The sequence below is a fragment of the Camelus ferus genome, chromosome 9, assembly GCF_009834535.1.
Source record: "Camelus ferus isolate YT-003-E chromosome 9, BCGSAC_Cfer_1.0, whole genome shotgun sequence".
Classification (NCBI taxonomy): domain Eukaryota; kingdom Metazoa; phylum Chordata; class Mammalia; order Artiodactyla; family Camelidae; genus Camelus; species Camelus ferus.
Genome location: NC_045704.1, coordinates 37,810,200 through 37,831,459, shown reverse-complemented (window position 1 = coordinate 37,831,459; position 21,260 = coordinate 37,810,200).

The following is a 21,260-nucleotide window of genomic DNA, read 5'->3' as shown; positions in this document are numbered from 1 at the left end:
CACTGTTGGTGGGAATGTAAACACACACACACACAGAAATATTACTCAGCCATAAGAATGAATGAAATAATGCCATTTTCAGCAACATGGATGGACCTAGAGATTATCATATTTAAGTGAAGTAGGTCAAAGACAAATATCAAATGATATCACTTATATGTGGAATCTTAAAAAATGATACAAATGAACTTACTTACAAAACAGAAATAGACTCATAGACATCGAGAACAAACTGGTTACCAAAGAGGGAAGGGAGAGGGGAGGGATAAATTAGGATTTTGGGATTAGCATATACACACTACTATATATATAATAGATAACCAACAAGGAACTACCCTATAGCACAAGGAACTATATTCAATATCTTATAATAACCTATAGTGGAAAAGAATCTGAAAAAGAAAAAAATGCATATATATATATATATGAATCACTTTCTATACACCTGAAACTAACACAACATTGTAAACCAACTATACTTCAATTTTTAAAAGTTAGCAGTTATTATTAGCATTAGTATTAATTTTAGGAATTATTTTCTATAGGGAAAATTACCTAAATCTCAGATGTATAAAATTTTCACATTTTTTTCAAATGTTGATTCGAGCTGGTAAGATGGTTTCATTTTCAGTTTGTGAACACTATATTTCTACCTTATGCATAGTTGAAGGAAATATAGCAGAAGATCGCTGGCTCGTATTATTATGTACCCGTACTAAGAGAAGCCAGAGTTTTGGTGATGGTTAATGCTAATTCAGAAATCCAGTGCTTTCAGCAGTTATCATAATGCTCTACTACTTAAAACTGCTCCAGGCAGCTTTTAGTTTTTTCACCAAATGTCTAATAATTTTGGGAACCACACGTCCTGGACAGGCCAAATTGTAATATTTTGTTCTACTGCCCATATGAGTACACTTCAACTGGCCAGGTCATAAAACATAAAAATAGGGACACCATATCAATAGCCAAATATTATGGAGAAAGGACATGATAATTTTTTGAGTACATTTTACATGTGTCATCTAATTTAATCTTCATAAGAATACTTAAAGGCACCAATTATAGACCATATTGTAAAGAAAAGGCAACTAGTGTTGAGAATGTTTGTTTACTGTCATGCAGACGGTTAGTGTCAGGACTGAGATTCAAACTCAATTTTACATGGTGGCAATATTTTTTATTCTTTCTGTATATGTGCTTAGGAAGACTGATACTGTTTTGGACCTGTTCCCGATTCTCAGAGTAAGTTGTGAGAGAAGCTGCACAAAACATTCAGTGTCCTTCCTTGGGTTTGGCAAGGGCTGAAGTCATCACAGTCTTTGTCGATCCACGCCACTTTCTTTGCATATTCCAATCAATCAATAAGATATCTTTGCACACTGCAAAATTGGAGCTCTTTAGTGATAAACTTGGTGTTACCGGTGCTCAAAATATCATAACAGCAAAAATGTATTAATTAGACCATTTTCAAAAGAATATGATTATCCAGATCTTTTAGAAATGTAATTATGGAAGCAGATGCCACACAGTTAATGATTAACAGTGCCTTTGCTTACTAGCAATTATTTTTTTCTCCCTCTAAGCATGGTGATTAGCCAAAGACACTCAGAGTCTGGCTCCCGGTAGAGGGCTGAGTCTCCAGCCAAGTTTCATGGCAACTCTGTAAATAACAATATGTCCCACAGACCAGATTCCTAGCCTGCAGGCACCATTATATCACGTTTCCCAGCCCTGTGCACTGGCAACTTCCCACAGACTTGAAGCTTGGAAGAAAGTCAGTTGGAATCAGAAAGAACTTCTGGCTTTACTAAACTACTACTTCAAACAAGTGAACAAGCTGGCATGAGAACTGTGTTTCTAGGTAGCCAAAGGATCTCCATTACTCTGTTGCTATTGGTAGGTACTTAAAAAAAAAAGGACAAAGTTGTCACCTACAAAGACTCAGCATGGCCAGATCACAGTCAGGATTCAGTGCTTCTATAGACAACTCTTTGCAAGTTCATTAGCCTCTCTCACACTTAGATGTCATCTCTGGAAAAAGATGAATATAGTTGCTTTGAAAGTTTATTATTAATATATAAGAAATTATTGGCTCAGTCTGGGACATATTTGTGTAAAATTAAATATTTTAAATTGGGATGATGGATTCCCTCTCTAAGCCTTAACTTCTCAGTTTTGAGAAGATGTAGGCACTTAGGAAATCCAATTAGACCTCTGAGGGTTTAGTTGAGTTTGAAAGTCCCACACTTGGGCTACCATGCCTTAACTGTTTCATCTGCCTGCCTTTCTCCATATGTCTGTTGAATTGCATTCACCCAGATGGCACATATTTATAAAGTGCTTCACATGTGTCAGTTACTGTGCTAGGCATTACTTCCACACTTCCTCCTCTAGGCACCTCCTAAAGCTCAAATGCACACACCCTTGCTGCATTCTAGGACTAGCTGAATGTCTTCAGAAACACATAAGGTGAGCTTCACACTAATGAGGTCAGTTAACTAAAAATACCCTCCTATCCCACTGTGTTTTACACTATAAGGACACCAAGGACAAAGGGTTTAAACGATTTGCTTAAGCTCCCAGTGGACTCAGCCAAAATCAGGACAAGATATTAGGCCTCCTGACTTCAATATTTTATACTTATTAAATGCATGGGAAGTACAAGAAATACCATTTTTGTCCATCAGAAATTGAGTGTTTATAAGGGATTTAATGGGGCCTATGTATGCCACCATTTACTTCCTCTGCTTGGTAATAATCAACCAGGGAACAGTAGCAAATTTTGTTAAAGCATTTAAATCTTCTAAAATGACTGAATCAAAGGATTGAATTTCCAATCCAATTCTCTTGAGAATTTACCCAACCATGACAAATGGATGTATAAACAGAACACCAATATCAGAGCCCCATAATGTCTCCTTATCTAAACATGCTTCTAAAGCAGAAAGTTTCCCTTTATATGAGGTTTAAGTGTCCCACAGACATTTTGTTTAAAGCCAGGAGGTTGAACTCTAGTCAAATTGTACCATTTATCAGCTGTTTCCAAGAGGTATGATCACATTCAAGGAAACTTCTGTGTCATGTTAAGGACTACAATTCAGATCTGAGTTATGCTTAAGTCCACCAGCTAACTGTCTCCAGTTTCCAGTACACATCTGCCAATCCAAATTCTGAAGTCTATGCCACAGTTCGGAGGACTGCTGGATAGCATTCCTCAAGATGCCTCATTGTACAAAACTAAAAAGATCATCTTTTTAAAAATAATTTAGAAATTCTCCGACTTCCTCCTCCAAACATTCCCAGTAAGTCAAGTTCAAAATTGTACTGTTCCCTTTGCAAGTAGGAGTTACTCTGTCTTCAAATCCTGTCACATTTACTTCTATAATCTTTTCCCATTGCTTACCCTTAAGTCAGACTCTATACCTGCTATCCAGGGGAAAGCAGTCTCTTTCAGCAAGAAGAGTCTTCTGTCTGGAATTTCAGCCTTTTGTTTCTCTTTTTTCTTATCCAACTTACGTGTTAAAGAAAATTAATGCTTTTAAAGCACTGTTTTGATCTGTTCTCTGTCAAAAACACTTAGCGTCTTCCAGTGTCTACAAAACAAATTTCACAGGCCTGAGCTATCATTCAAAGCCGACATCAGTCGGATACCAAATTACCCTTCTGAACTTTCCACCCAAACTCAAATCCTTATCAACCCCCATTTCCACCAAATGTTTTCCTACATCGATAGTGTTCCCTCTGGGATGGAAAGCTTTCTTACCTCAGGTCTCCAACTCAAAACCATTCTTCCAGGTCTAGCTTTAAGGGAATGTTTCCCAAACCAGGAATTCCAGCCCCACCCTCCACACTTCCCATCCTGAGCTGAAAAATAATCTCCTCTAAATCAGAATTCCTAAAGCCCCTTTCAGAGCAATCATGGCTTCTTCTGTCAATAGAATAGCTTTTATCTGTGTGCCTTTCTTCTTAAACACAGTCTTGAGAGTACAAAGTATCAATCAGAAATCCCTGCCCACAGGATAAGTGACTAAATGACACTAATAAAAAAATGATAATTGCTGACAGATATTATTACCCACTGTACACAGGCACAGAACCATTTCCCTGAACCATCACTAATACTTTGAAAAAGGTGTTATTGTCCCTATTTTACAGATGAGGAAACAAGAGTTTAAGTATTTGAGCATATACATTAAGTATATGGCAACAAAACATGTACCGTTTCCATTCCTTTCCACTGCCTTGCTAGGAGAGCAGAATTTAAAAGCCAGTCGTCTGAGAGCCTTTTTCAGAATGGCAGAGTAACAATTAAAACAAACAAAAAAATCCCCTAGAGAGTTGCCTTCAAGGCATAGCATTACTTCTCCCGAGGCAACAAGCGCAGAGAATACGTCTTTTGTCAAATGCCACTCTGTCCCTCGTGGATAGCACACCCACCCAGGACGACAGCAGCAGCCTTTTCCATCATTTTATTTCACTTCTCACAATGGACAGTGCCATTTGAATTTGTGTAAAGGCTCAACATACAAACGTATGCTACCCATACCAGGACACAGACCACTAGAGCTGTAGACAGCTATTATGTGCCATCTTCAGTCCCAGGGTCTTGTGTAAGAACTACCTCACAGAAGTCAGCTCTCCTGGTAGGCAAGATTTTCCTAAAAGAATAAGGAATCTGGATATTTTAAAACAGCTTGCACTTTTCAAAAATCATTTAAGTGGCTATTTTAAACCGTATTCTATAGGAGTTTCTGTCAAGTGACATGATCTTCTGATACATTCAGAATTTTCCAACAAGGATTTAAAGAGAAATTGCAGAGTACTTGACCGTTACAAAGAGAATGAGCCAAACCGTGGGGGCAGAGCTTTTAGACCATATTGTACTTATCTGCAATTAGAGAAGATTTAATATCACTATGGGCTATCCTCTTCATTCTAAATCTCATGATAAAGTAAATAAAGGATGAATAAACAGGGATCTCCAGTGTGACCGCCATCCACAGGAAAGGTTCAAGAGAAAACCACTTACCTACTCATTCAAACAGTGAGTGTGTGGATACTTGGAGCTAAGAATAGGAAAAAGGAAGCACAGCTCCTATCCTGAAAGATGTTTACATAAACGGGGAAGATAGACATAAAAATGGAGCATTGTGAGTGTGTCTTGTAGGGGTTGAAAAAAATGGAGAAGCAGACTGTTTCTATCTGTCAAGTCAAATTCTTCGTGAAAGCAAATTGCTTTGGAGCCAGCCAACTTTTAGGTGAACATTTAATATGCTGTGAAGATGGGGTAGCAATCACCACCTGTTCTAAAGTGAAAATATGAACTCACAAATATGACATACCTTCTTAAAATGGGAATGAGCGTTTAATCAGTAAATTTTCTCTTCCAGTTAGAACTCCTAAAAATATTTTCAAAATCAGATTCACGTGTTTGCTATAAGCAGTCCTTTCTTACTCTTGAACCCTGGGGAAAAGAACATAAGTACCATCCTTTGCTGGACCTAAAGTTTTGAAATTCCTATTAGGAATCTTTATATCTGAGTTGTTTATAAGGTTTGTTTTGATAACTGCCTTAAGTGGTAACTCAGTGGCTAGTGTGAAAATTAATGATCATTCAGAAATGTATTACTTATTGAAATAAATCTATGATAAGCTTATTAAATTTCATACTTTGAATCTATTACATTCCCACTTATAAAATTCTTTGTGTAACTCTTGGCATTTAAGATGGAAAATTAACTGTCTCCTCTTCCAGCTGAAGCAGTTTATGAATAAGATATTTTTGACAGTTTCTTGGAAATTGAATATAATTCAAAGGATTTAGGTGTTGTTTGTTGATTTTTGTTTTCTATGATTTCTAGGCACTGTGACATAATATTTTCTTATTTCATCCCTCAAACAATCTCCTGGAATTACTCTTCTTTTACTCATGAAGATAAAGAATCCTAGGTTAATTCTTTTCCCCAAAGCTTCCAAAGCTAGTAAGGAGTGAAAAGAGACTGGGAACTTCCACAGAGGAGTGACAGTTGAACTGGAGAATGAGTAGGAATTAAAAATAGTTTAAGAGAGATAAAATATTCTAGTCAGAGAAAACATCTGCGAGCAAAGCTCTAAGATATAAAATCTTAAAAGAATTACATATTTTTAAAAATTCATAAAAGACTATTTTTTTTAAATTGGTTTGAAGGGAGGGGCATCAAATGTGTGTCTATGGAACATCACTTTGACAGAATTATGGGGGAGGGTGGGGATGACTGGGTGTGGGAGAGTCCAGTGATGCTAGGGCAGAATGGGGGGTGGGGGGAAAAGGGAGGTATCTTATATTCCTAACTGACACTGACCATATACCCCAGTTTGCCATCCTCAGTCCCAGTTTATACCTGTTATCAGATGTTATTAGTAGCATCCTTTTCTCTCTGAAAAGTACCCCCATTTGGATGATAAATTATATAATCACCCTACTAATTAGCAAACTAATAGAACATATGGCAATGTTCACCGTCCTGGAATCTCAAGTAAATCTCACCAAGCCACCTGTCTTTGTCCCTGATTTAGGGACAGATGCAATTTGGTGTCAAAAGTATCATGGCCTCATAGGAATTAGTCAATGCAGAAAATGGCTGCAAAATAACAAAATGTCATTAAAAAAAAAAAAGTGAAAACTTTAAAAAGAATGAAGTAGATACAGTTCCACTCAGCATGTCCTGAATAGCTCTTTTCCTCAGCCAGAACAAAAGCAAGATGCAGAAATAACACGCAAATTTGCCTTTAGAAGAGCAAATCCTTAAAAGCTCCAGATGTGCTGAATATTTTTTTTTTCTTAATTTCTAAAAGGAATTTGGGGAATTTGGGGATGACTTTAGATTTTTTATTTTGTTGCTCTGACAGATGAACAAGTAGGTAGGTGGAGTTAAAAATTCAAAGGTAAAATGATGATCTGAATGGAAAAGTGATGTCTTTCTTTTGTTTTATTCTCTACATTGAAATAAAAAATTCCAGTATATGTTATTGCTCCTAAGAAATGGGAAAAAAAAATCATTCAGTATTTAAGGAATTTTATGTTCTCCTCTTAGAATGATACAAAAGATAGAAAGCATCTGCTAAACTTCCAATACCTGATGTGCTAGAATAGGCGTCGCAAATATTTTCTATGGAAAATTAGGGCTTTGATACATGTCTTTATCATTGGCCTTCAAACAAGTTCCAGTGTTCAAGTATCTGCCTTTATGTCAAAGTTTCTTATCTGGGGACACATGGATGGACTTCAAAACATCTATGAACATCAGGGAAGTGTTCTGAGAATTCTGTGGCCTGTGTTGTAAACATGCTTTCTCATATTTGAGAGCTACTCTTTCAAGTGACCATGAGCCATGAAAACTGCTTATGCAATGGGGAATTTAGACAGGATTCTGAATATTGTCCAACACGAATATAGACAAGATATGACTTTTTTTACAAAGACGAAAAAAGGAGTAAGACTATCCAGATAAAGCCATCGTGGTCTAAAGGGAGGAGGACAGACTTTTAGACTCAACAACATATACTATGCGATTTGCCTCCCAAACCTCAGATCCCCATTTCATGGAGAAGAAAAAACAGTACACTTCTAGTCATTCTTTTCCACAAACATTCCTCACTTTGCTTGGGATGCGTAAACGAGCCAGTTAACGAAAATAGAAACTTTAGCCTTCCTGCTTTCCAGCACAGTTCATGAAATCAGCAAGCTTACTTAAGAAATGGAACGTTTGTAATAATGATTAAAGAATCTGTGTCAAACAAGTTCTAAAATGGACTTTTATATCTGTGGGAAGAAAGAAAAAAAAAATTTTCCTTCCTTGGAGGTGAAGGGAGTTTATTTGTTTGAAAATACATAATGACATCTTACTAGCTAGATGGAGCACAGGATTTGTCACTTAGAACCGTATTTTAAACTAATTAAACCATCAGTTTTCTTTTGTTACTTGACACAGAACACAGTCACTTGTGCTTGTTTCTCGTCAGTTCTTAATAGGGAGAATATGAAGTCATTTGTCTTTCCCTGAGTCCCCTCAGCTATATCTAAACCACTTTCCTATAAATGCCTGAAGATTTTTAATTCAAACCTACATTTAGCAAGATATAGAGCAGCCTGTTTGATAGCAATTGGGACACACACCATGACAAGCTCTATAAAGAATGCTGAGAGTCTTGCCATGAAAGGAGCAGTGGTGTCTTGCTGTTTCTAACCCTTAGAAATTGAGATTTAATACCGTTTGGCATTCGATCATTGAAATTCAAACCAGACTTGTAAAAGTAGCTCTCATTTAATTTTTGGTTTTGCTTAAGAATAGAAAGTGTTTGGAATGAATTTAACCCAGTCCTGTTTCACTCCAAAATTTTATCACTATCTGAATTTTCCAACTAACGTGCTTAGGATTCTCCTGGAAAATAATTCCCAGGAGGACTTTCTTCACTATTGGTCTTGAAGAAGAAACGTTTTGTAAGCTCAAAGAACTCTATCTCATTTTACAAATTGGAAGTCAGCAAAAATGCTTCCCTATATTTTTTGGAGAGCACTGTGTTAGAAACCCATATAGTGAGGAGGATTCAAAAGGAGTAATAGTCCTGAGAACTCAAGCCTCTCTTACGTAATGTGCAATGTTGCAAACATTTGGTGTGCCTCTCTCTCACATTTATATATATATATAATATATATAATTTATTTATATATATATAAATTTAATATATATCTATATAAAATCCTTGATCTCACAAAGCTAGAAGTTCTTTGAACATATATATTCAACAAAGGACCTATATCCAAAATATATAATTAATCCTTAGTAATTAACAGTAAGACAGGTTAAATGCCCCCCCTAAAAAAACTTGAATATATACTTAATAAAAGATATACCAATTAACATATGAAAAGGCACTCAGTATCATTCTGTCAGGAGGAAATGCAAATTAAAACCACAATGAAATACCACTTCACACTCACCATGACAGTTACATTGAAAAATTTTTTGAAGTTGAAAAAGATAAAGTATTGGCAAGGATGTACAGCATTCAGAATGTTCATAGACTGCTAGTGGCAACATAAATTTGAAAAATCACTTAGCAGTAATTACTATGTTGAATATACACATATCTTATGACCCAGTAATTCCACTTCTAAGTATAAACTTTAAAAAAAATGTGCAAATAAGTTCACCAAAAATACCCTAGTACATGTTCATAGGAATGCTATGCAAAAACTAGAAAAGCCCAAATGTTCATTAACAGAAGGACTAATACATAAACTGTAAATGTGTTTGTATAATGAAATGACGTACAGCAATGGAAATGAAACATCAACAACATGCAAAAACATTAAGGATGAAGATAACCATCTATACAAATTATAAATACAGACTCACATAATCTATGCTGTTCGAAGTCAGGATGGTCCAGATAGTGTTTACGCCTGAGGGGGGTAGAAGGATTAGTGACTGTAAGACACCCTGATGGGGAGGAATGTCACTGAGCGCTGGTAATATTCTGTTCTTGTATCTTAGGGCTAAATACATAGGTGTGTTCAGTTTGGGCAAATTCAGCGAGCTGTCTATTTATAATACGTGCATTTTTATATGTGTATTATGCTCAAATACATTTTGAAAATTAAAAAACGATCATTCTTTCTTGATTTAGTTTAGATAAAGCATCTGAACACTAGCTTAGCTATTTGGCCAGATACAGATTCCTACTTCATGAAGGCAAAAACAAAGCCCTTAGACCAAAGACTTTTGCAAAAAAGAGGAAGCTTAGCCAAATGCACATTCCCTCATTTTGAATAACTTTAGGCAGTCTTTCAGAGTTCTGCTAATGCTAACATTAATAATAATTCAGTTTCTAACACAATTTGCATTATGTGTTTTTTTTTATTATACTCAGTTATGTCCACTGGGCATGGTGCGCTGGCATCTGAACAACTACACATGCACAAGCATAACAAAGGGGGACTTCTGGCGTCAGAGAAAACTTGTTTTGAATTCCAGCTCTGCTGTTGGCTCACATTAGGATATTGTGCAAATTTCCTCAACCTCTCTGAGCTTCAGTATCCTAGTCTTTAAAATGAGATCAGTTATCTATCCACATGGCACGTGAGAATTAAATGAAATAAATTACAAAAAAGACTTAGCCCAAGGCCTGGCTTTTACCTAAGAGCTCAAAAAATGGTACATAGTTTTGTCATTACAATTATTATGTATATATTATATGTAGTCCGTTAAAATTATTATATATTATTCTAATCCCTCTTGAACCTGAGTTTCAACCATGTTTTAAAATAGGGAAAATAGTCATCTCTCTCTCCCTCTTTCTCTCTCTCTCTCACACACACTCACACAAACACCCATTTACTTGTTTATTTATTCAACAAATTTGATTGAGCATCTACTATATTTGAGCACTGTTCTGGATGCTGTAGATAATAATATGAATAAAAGAGACATAGGCCTGCTCACATGCAGTGGTTTTAAATCTAAGTGCAAAAAAACTGACTGGTGTAATATAAAGTATGCTTCATATAACAAAAGCAACTGCTGAAAAAACACTAAACTGAATCATCAGTCCATTTCAACAATCAGAACTAGTTACAAGCATTCACACTCCTCTATAGACTTAGAATTTCAGTCTGACACTGAAGTAGTATTTATACACAAGGATTTAACTGTTAATCTTAATCTTACCATTGTATATAACATATGATATATGTTTTATAAATTAAGTTATATATAATAGTAAGTCTGAGTTTATATTCATCTAGAGTTAAATGTAACGTATTATGTATTGTATTCTGTTATAAAATATATATTATATAAATGTATAACACAAACGTATTATGTAGCATATAGCATTTATAATGTATACCACAGAAATAATATGTAATATATGAACACATATAATATTATATGCAATACATATATAAATAAGTTTATATATTTTATTGTTAGTAAATTTAGTTTCAAATACTTCCTCACATTGATCTACTATATTGATAACTTCTATCTAATATTATTACTCTATACACATCATAACACAACACCTAGAACACGATGGGCATTTGGTAAATATTGTTAAGCAAATGTAACAAATTCATGCTGAAAAACAACATGATGATGCCTTAACTTAATTTCCAACACGCATCAGCACTCTCCTTTGTAAGAAAATTAATTCAGTCTTGATAAATTCTGAGGTAGCTTCCAAAATTGACAATCTGGCATTATGATGTTTTCCTACTGATATACAGGCTTAAATATATGTGTTTATGATGTCTTCAGATAATTAGGTTACATTCATTCTAACTCTATTTTGCCCAGACAACTTCCACCATGTTGGAGATAGATGAGGGGGAAAAAAAAAGAGCCTTTTCCTAAGATTTTGCTGAGATGTGAAATGCTAAATAACCATGATACTAAATCAGAAAATTAATGCAACCACAATTTAGCATGTGCTTACCCTCCTTATTTTTACATCATTCTTTCTGGAAACAATACAAATACTAAATAGTTTTGAAAAAAAAAGCGTCGCAGTGGATTTTTTCCAAATGCTTACAGTGGCATCTAAATGTTGGTAATCCGCTGTAGGCTTTAAAACAACATGTCCAGCATCATGTACCTATACTAATATCACAAGCAGAAAATATTAACCACATTATAAAACTAGAGTGAAAAAATATATATATGATCACTTTCAGTCAGCACAAATATTTTAAATAATGCATAGCAAGGATGTTATATTAAATCCATTATTCATGGCTTTTCTCATACATGTGTTTGAAAATGGAATGGCACTGGTTGCCCTGGGAATTGGTGTCATGGTGTGTTATGTAGTCCATAACTTTCTACTCTGCCACACTTTTTTGCCTATAAAGAATTCTCTAATTGGATTGTCAGTCACTTACACATTACCTTTTGCCCACCTGGCAAATGATATGCTCCCTTTTGCCATTTTTCTTCCCCATTTCCACTGTTTGAATACTGACTGCCCTTGGCTCTCTCCCTTTCTCTCTCAGATGCACATACATCCTTTCACTTATAGATAGATTGCTTCTCTTATGTCAAACTGAAATTCTAAGATATAAATGTGTAACACTTGAGATCGCTCAGTCAAGAATTGTTTAAAATCAGGTAAATAGTATGCTATATTTAACAGGGCAAACTAGCATTTAGCATTTTTGAAATCTCTAATAATAATAATAATTAATGAGACCAACAACAAAACTTCAATTTGATGCTTTGCATTATTTCACTTTTAATTCTCTCTCTCTCTGTCTCTCATTTCATTGTGTTTTGCTTCATTATACTTCACAGATACTGCATTTTTTACAAACTGAAGGTTAGTGGCAACCCTGCTTTGAGCAAGTCTACTCGCACCATCTTTCCAATAGCATTTTTAATTAAAGCATGTACATTGGTTTTTCAGACATAATGCTTTTGCACACCAATAGACTATAGAATAGTGCAAACATAACTTTTACATGTACTAGGAAACCAAAAATTTCACCTGACTCGCTCTCTTGTGACATTCGTTTTATTGCAGTGGTCTAGAACCAAAATCACAATATCTCCAAGGGATACCTGCATACGTAATAACGTAAGACAAATCTGGAGAATTCTAAAGCAAACACCACTCCCAACTGCAGTTATTCTTGTTCATTTAGGATTAAATTCATTACTTAGTGTCATAATTTTCAAATATGCCCTCAGAGTATAATTAAATGAGTAAAGATGCTCCAACCACAAGTCATCAGGGAAATGCACATCAAAATAACAATGAGCCACCACTACAGCTATTAGAATGGCCAAGCTCTGGAACACTGACAACACCGAATGCTGATGAGCACGTACAGCAACAGAACTCTCATTTATTGCCAGAGAGAATGCAAAATGGTACAAGCACTTTGAAAGACACTTTGGTTGATTCTTACAAAACTCAATATATCTTGCCATACAATCCACCAATCATGCTCAACCAAAAAAGTTGAAAATTTAGATCCACATATAACCTACACATGGATGTTCATATTCACTTTATTCATAATTGCCAAAAGTTGGATGCACCAAGATGTCCTTCAGTAGGTGAACAGATAGGTAAACTGTGGGACATCCAAACAATGGAATATTACTCAGTGCTAAAAAGAAATGAACTATCAAGCCATAATCTATGGAATGTACAACACCCAGAATAAACCCTGAAGTAAACTCTGGACTCTTGAGTGATAATGACATATCAAGGTGTACTCATCAATTGTAACATAATGTTGTCACTCTGGTGGGGATGCTGCTAAAGGGGGAGGTGAGGCATGTGTGTGAGAAGGAGCTGTATGGCCTACACCTTCCTCACAGTTTTGCCATGAACCTAAAACTGCTCGGAAAAAGTAAGTTTTAAATTTTAAAAAAAAGTCACGGCCACTTACTCATTAAGCATTTTTTAAAAGTAAATTTGGCCACACTGATCAATCAAGGTATATAGTCAACCACATCCACTTTGCTGCACTGCCCTCATCCTTTCAAAATGACTCTTAGAAAAGTCCAAGGGCAAATACTCAAAACTGTTTATTTCTTTAGTGTCACTTTCCAGTATTTGGAAAACATGGTATCCTGGAGAAACGTCATGTATGACTTATGCCTGTTGACTGACTCCCATCAAGATACTTTATGTAAATGTCCTGGTGTGGAGACTAGTTTGTAAGAAAAAATGAGGACATTTGGGGAGATACATTGACATACGCATATCAGCACACTAGAGATGATTCAGAATCTAAAGGGGTTAATTTTAGGTTACTTTCTAAATTTAAACAGTGGTCTCGTTGGCTCCCAGAGTATGTGAGCATGAAAAAGAAACTCCAAGATGTTTGGGGCTTGATTATACTGTCACATTAAAATGCCATTCTACTCCTATGCCCCACTGCTATGACCACAAACAAAGGCCCACTAATTAGATATATCCTACAGGAGCTCTATAAAGAACTTTCTCTTTATAGACCATCTGACCTCTTCTTTTGCTGTTTGAACCTGAAAACACAGAATTATGAAGGGATTTGTAAAAGGCCCACAGCAACCTAGGAACAGAGTTCAGTGCTCTTGGTACCATTCTAGAATTATTTCCACAGAACACATAGGCATTTCCATTTCCAGGAACTCTGTGTCAATAAATAGGTTTATTCTTATTTTGCTTTGTTTGGTACACCCTGGAATCTGACTTCCAAAATACAGAAATTCACATTCTTCTCAAAAGATAATATACTCATTAGAATGATGACTCTTTTAGAAGGTGTGTTTCCACTGGGCTGAATTTAATGACAGTTGGTCTCCATGATTTCATGGAAACATTCTTTCTATGAATTAGTGTTTTAAGGTTTTGTTATGATTTGCCACTTTTGAGGGATCCTTTGGATATTTAGATTAGCAAATTGTTACGCATCCATTCTGGAGTGAAATGAGAAACAATTCAAACATTTAAGCATACACAAAAAAGGGGTTATTCTTCTGGAAAAGCACCACTAGAAATTATTTCCAAGTGCTTTGAAACAGGAAAAAGTTCCATGAGTACTGCTTAGAACCATGACCAATAAAAAGAGCATAATGAAAAAGTAATGCTCAAAAAGACCTTTCTTCTAAAGCAAAAGTCAAAACTCAATTTTGATATATGGTCTGATAGCTGCTACTTTAGATCACTGGCACTTAATGACTAGATCTTCACCTTTTTTTTCCCCCAGTTTGCTTTATTTTTCATGATAGAGACTTTCATATTTTCCCTTACACATCCAATTACAGATTAGGATTCCAGTAGAGGGATGTCACAGCTCACAAACCCTTCACTGAAAAATAGTTATCTTTTATTGGAAAAGTCTATCTTTGGCCCAGCTTGTGACTGGCTGAAGATTCTTGACAGGTAATGATCATTCAATAAGCCAGAAGATTAGGTAAGTAAATCCGAAAGATCGATATGATGACAGATGCAAAGTGGTCGGTATTTTATACAAATGGTCTAGACCATCAGTGGATTAATAAATTCAAATGGAATATCAGAATTTTTGCTTTTGCTAAGATAATAAACCATCTGTGTTAACTTTAATAAAGGTGAAATGAAAGAATGATACTAGTTTTTGCTGACTGTGACATTTACCTATTTTAACCATAAAAGTCAGGACTGAAAAATTTGAAAAGTGACTGTGAAAAGGAGGTAAGAGGGACTATATTCCATTTGCGAAATCAGAAAGCTATACCGGTGCGGTTTCTAGAGAACTATGCTCAAAATCATTATGCAAGAAGACACAGACACCGAAGAGCTCCCCCTCTGCTTTACTGTTTAACTGTCAACATCTTTATCAATTCTTTCAGAAATGTGGTAGAATAAGTATTCCTTATTATATTGTTCCTTCTGCTCAAAATAACATTCTTTAAAATCTGTGGACTCTATATTAAAGAACAAGCATTGAAAAACAAAACGAATAACCCACTCCCCCTCAAAAAAACATGCTGTTTTTGAGCGACAATGAAGCATGCAGCTGTCAGCCAAAGTATGTAACACAACCTGTGTGTGGATGTGTGTATACATGCATTTTTTTTTTTTAACGGCTATCTTTCATTGGCCCATAGAAGGTAAATCCTAGGAGTTACTTTGTGATGAAACATTTTTCAAAGTATGTTATACAGGAAAGTTTTTAATGTTTCTGAGAGCAAATAATTTTGGAGATGGATGAGTTCAATAAAATTAACCAACAAAATTCTAGGAGTGATCATGTACTAAAGAAAAATCATGACTCTCAAAGAGAAGGCAAATCTGAATCAATTCCCTCACATGAAATCAATCTCTCTCTCTCTCTCCTTCTCTCCTTCCCTCCCTTGTTGTATTAGTCAGGGTTCTCCAGAGAAACAGAACTAATAGGATACATACAGATATACATAAAAGGAGATCTATTAACAGGAATCGACTTACGTGGTTATGGAGGCGGAGAAGTTCACAATTTGCTGTCTCCAAGCTAAAGAACCAGGAAACCAGTGGTGCACTTCAGTCTGAGCCCAAAGGCCTGAGAACCAGGATCACTGATGTCTGAGGGCAAGAGAAAATGAACATATCAGCTCAAGCAGAGAGAGAGGGAATTCGCCTTTCCTCTGCTGTTTCGTTTTATTCAGACGCTCAACAAATTGGATGGTGCCCACCCATACCAGGGAGGGCCATCGGCTGCACTTGATTCATGAATTCCAGTGCTAACATCATCACAGACACACCCAGACATAAGGATTTACCAACTAGTGGGGCATCCCAATGCAAACTGATGCATAAAGTTAAACACCACACTTGTAGATCAAGATTCATTTTTAGAAATGCAGGTTCTACCAGAAAGTCGATCATTTACCAGAAGATCATGGCGATAAGATTTGAATATTAAAGAACTGACTTGATTTTTTAAATTATTATTGAAATAAATGGTGTGCCTTGATAGAATGATGTCTGAAAGACTGAACATCCTTGACCACCAGCCTCTGTCTACTTCATCATGGAGACACCCTCAGGACTCACAGTAATATCTAGTCTGGACTCTTTCTGGACAATTTTCTGTAATGCCAATCACTGGGAACAAAGAATTCTGATCTGAATTTTTTGGATATTATCGATAATTTGAACTATTTATTTGCCAGTGTAAGTCAAAATTTACCCATTGTCCACTTCTACTAATGCTTTGATCAAAACCTTTGTCCAGAGATAATAAGTGTGGACTGTCACTAATTCTTCTTTACTTAAACTAATTCTTTTACCTTTTATCAATGAGGACAGAACCAAATAGATGTATTAACTTAGAAGCTGGGAAGAAATTTCTGACTATAGAGGAAGCCTCTAGGATTTATTACTGAATATCTCTCTTGTTTGTTTCTTTTTCAGGGAAAAAAAAAAAAGAGTAGATGATAATATTTTTGGAATCAGTCTGACTTTAAACCTTTACCAGTACTCTCACACTTAACTGAATTATTAGTGACCACAAATGTTTTGACTCAGAAAAAGTTTTTCAGTTGAGCCAAATAAATTTCATCTCTATTTGAACTGGGAAGATTGTGAAGTTTGGCCCATAAAGAGTTAAATATTTGTAGCAGATCTTTTTTCTGAGATCTCTTCTTTGTAAAGATCTAAGTAGTCTCTCAGAGAGAGTAATGGTCTCCGACTCCTCTCTATCTCTTTACTGCTTCCCTTTCGAATCTTTGATGCAAGCAAAATAAAAGGAAATGACAGACTTTCAAGCTATTGTCTTACGACTTTCACACAAGAACCACATTTCAAATTTTTAAATGGTCTTGCATATCTCAGTGCCATGGAATTTCAAATCTGAGCCTCTGCCCTTCAGACGGTAAGGCCAGTTTTTCCTTTTTCTTTTTCTTTCCCCTCATCATTTTCCTCTATGCCATTTTTAACCACACAGCCACCCAGTTACGGTGGATGCTTTCAAGATCTTTACTCTAGCTCCTTCCAGTGGTAAATTACAAATGTGCTGCAGAAAACAGAGATTTGGAATTGTTTTGATATGGCAGGAGTGCAGTGGTGAGTGAAGATGATCCCTGTACCTCATTCAGCATCTCCTGCTCCTGATTTAAAGTTAAAGGTGAAATTCTAGTACTAGAGCCTGAATCTGGAGCTCATGTTTATTCAGAAAGTGTAAAGGTACTTGGTTCACTTGAGTGCCGGCACTTCTCGCACTGTCCAACAGATGAGTGGATGAAAATTTCCAAACCCAGGCAAAAATCCAGCACCACAGCTCTATAAAGCACGTGACATATGCATTTCCACAGATTGAGAGTTCCTTTGGGCTCTAGGGAAAACAGTGCTCTGTAATAATGGCAGCAGGTGTTTTTACTAATGATCTTTTAATGGCATTTTTGATGGTTTTAATTAAACCCCAAATATTTCTGTTGGAAAAATAAAGGACAAACAGTTTCTAAGGCAAAATAAATAGTGTTTTTAAGGATGCATTTCAAAAAGGGAAAAAAGGAAACTGCATGTTGTCTCATTAACGAAAGCAAGTAATGCCTTCGTAAAGTCCAACTGGAAGTTTCATAATCGAGAAGTTAAACCATTATGATAAGAGAATTGGTAAACATTACCATTGGGAAAAAAGTGTAAGATATTCATTAAATAAGGAATATCATATCCTACCCCTAACCTGATAAAGAACATAATATGTAGGTTTATCACACTGAAATATTTTTGTTAAATATATGAACCATATTAAGGTCTGCTAACAATTACAAAAAGGATCAAGATCTCAGGCAAACCTGATTCTTTCTCTGAGAGATGACACTGAATTCAGAGCAGCTTTGGATAAACAAGAAGCTTCACACTGGCATCTTTTGCTGGGCAAGTTAGACTAACCTAGTTCAGGACTAGAGACATGTTGGCATAGAGGCAGGGACACAAGCAGGTAATTTATGATGTTTGATATCTACCCCATGGCGCCACAAAGTCTCACTGTGGCCTATTCGGAGCAGCGTGCAACAAGACATCCAAAATCTCTCCAACCCAAAACATTGATAGAAGCAAACATCCCAGGGCAAAAGAAAGGTTAATTTCTCCAGTGTCCCCAGAAAATGTGCACTCCACCCTCGCCTGTGTATAGTTTCACTCCTTACTTGAGAATTGGTGAGGTAAGCCCTGTCCGAGCATCCTCTGTGAAAGCCCTTCGAGCAAAACTGAACTTGTGCCAATAACAGATTATGTGGTTCTGCTCATCTGTGGCCTCTGCTTTTCTTTATGGTACTTCAGGACCAACCCACGAAATGCTGTTGCCACAGGAGAGATTCTTCTTGGCCATCAAAAATAGTTAATACTTCTGAAATTTCATCAAAATTATAAACATGACCAAGTTAGAACACCAAATTTCCCCATCACTCATGGGGAAAAGTATCACCTTCGCACTGTGGTAACTAGAACCCTCCATATTCTGACCCGAGTGCGCTCTCAAGCCTCCCCTCCACCCAATCCTCCCTCCACCCAATCCTCCCATCCTATATCAATCTCCACCAAACTCCATCAGCATTCTTCTACTTTTAGCTTCAGAAAAAAAGATCAAGAAGTTTTGCATTGATGCACATCCTATGATAACACACCTAGAATTTACTTCTCCGCAAGTTGTGTCTGACAACAATCTGTGTACCCCTTAAGAACCAGCACTTTGATATGTTTCCTAACCTTCTTCTCCCAGTTTCTCAACGAAGCATTAACAATTGAAGGCAGAAAGGATAAGCTGAGGATGGAGAGGAGGTGATTTTCTTATCTTCAACTGAAAGTTTGCATTATCTAAGATAAAACTAGCTATTGAATTAAATAAACCCTAGGATATGCCATGGCTCATGGAAGATAAAAGTTTGTTACTCATTGTAAAATTTAAAAACAGTACTTTTGTTCAAGGGCAGAATCCTTCAATAACGAGACCAAGCCCCTCCTCATCTGGCCCCTCCACTCGTGTCCACACATGACCTTCAAGGTTGCTATGCGCATCCATATCAAGCTAGAAAAAGGGAGACAGACTAAAGAAGGCACACCTACGTTCTTATGGTCTTGGCCCTACACACATCCCTTCCACTCGGATTCTACTGGCAAGAGTTAGTCATGTGGCCTCACCTAAATGCCAATAAACTAGAAAACAGGATACTTGATTCCAGCAGCAACTCTAAATAATGGAACATGAATTGGTAGTTGTAATATTACAGATAATTCATGTATTAATTAGTTAAACAGGCAACAAATGACAGTGTCTCAACAGGTTAAGTGGATTTACCATATGACCCAACAATTCTGCTGCTAGGTGTATACCCAAAAGATTTGAAAACAAGAGTTCAAACAAAAACTTATATACAGGTGTTAATAGTAGCACTGTTTCCAACAGTCAAAATGTGGAAACAACCCAAATATCCATCAAAGGATGAATGAATAAACAAAATGTGGTACACTCATAAAATGGAATATTATTCAATCATAAAAAGGAATTAAATGCTACAACATAGATTAAGCTTGAAAACAGTATGCTAAGTGAAAGAAGCCAGGCATAAGAGGACATAAATCGTATTATTCCACTTATAAGAAATATCAACAGGCAAAGGTATAGAGATAAAGAGTAGATTTGTGGTTGCCAGGAGCTGGGAGACGGGAGGACTGGGAGTGACTATTTAATGGGTACAGGGTTTCCATTTGGGGTGATGAAAATGTTCTGGAACTAGGTAGTAGTGATGGTTTCGTAACATTTTGAGTGTATTTAACACCACTGAACTGCACACTTTAAAATGGCTAAAATGATAATTTGGATATTTATTATTTTACCGCAATTTAAAAAGAAAGATAGCATGGCTTTCTGGGGGCATGCACTGAATCAAACCTTCACCTGTAATATTTTATTATGTTTAATGACAAATGTTAGCACAAAACCTCACACAAAGAGTGTAGTTAGCACTATTCCTCTTTTAAAATTTTTCTTTGGAATTGCATTTTTAATTCCTTCAGTCTAACAAATATATTCTGAACAATTATTTGGTTCCAGTCACTGGTCTGTGTGTTCGTACTTACCATAGACTCTAAGCCCCGTAAGAGCGTGAAGGTATATTTAAAGAGGACACAGACCCCAGGTAAAGATGGATACCAACAGAATCTCATCAGTCACCCACATGGCAATGGTACCCCTGTATAATCCACCACAGCAGTTGGGATCCCTAGTCTGTTTTGTCATTAAACACACTTGCCCACTGAAAGACCCCTGGTGTGTCAGTGCCACTGTGATTCTGTTTTACTCCAAGTGCAGACTTGTCAAATCATACTACACTCAGAGTTCAAAGTGGGGACTGGCAATCTGAATCTTCCTGGATGTCTGCATATTTCTACTCTGCTTGAGGATTCTGCTATTCAGGACTTTAAAGAAAACTTTGAAGAGTCATCCCATAATTCTTCATGCAAATGGATGAATGCGGCATCCTCAGTGATATATAACTGAATAATCCAAATTGTATTTATATTTGGATTTACATTTTGATTTTTTCTTTCTTGTCACTGCACATTTGCCTTCCTAATCATATTTTAGCTAAATGTAATAGTAAATGTGATTTATTCTCTCAAATGACAGATGACAAGAGGCAGTCTTAAGTGATCTGACTGGCATATGGAGCCAGTTAGATTTAAATTTAACTGGAAAAAAAAAAGTCATCTAACCTCAGAACTAGAAAGGCCCTTTGGAATAATTCAGTTTGACCTCTTCATTT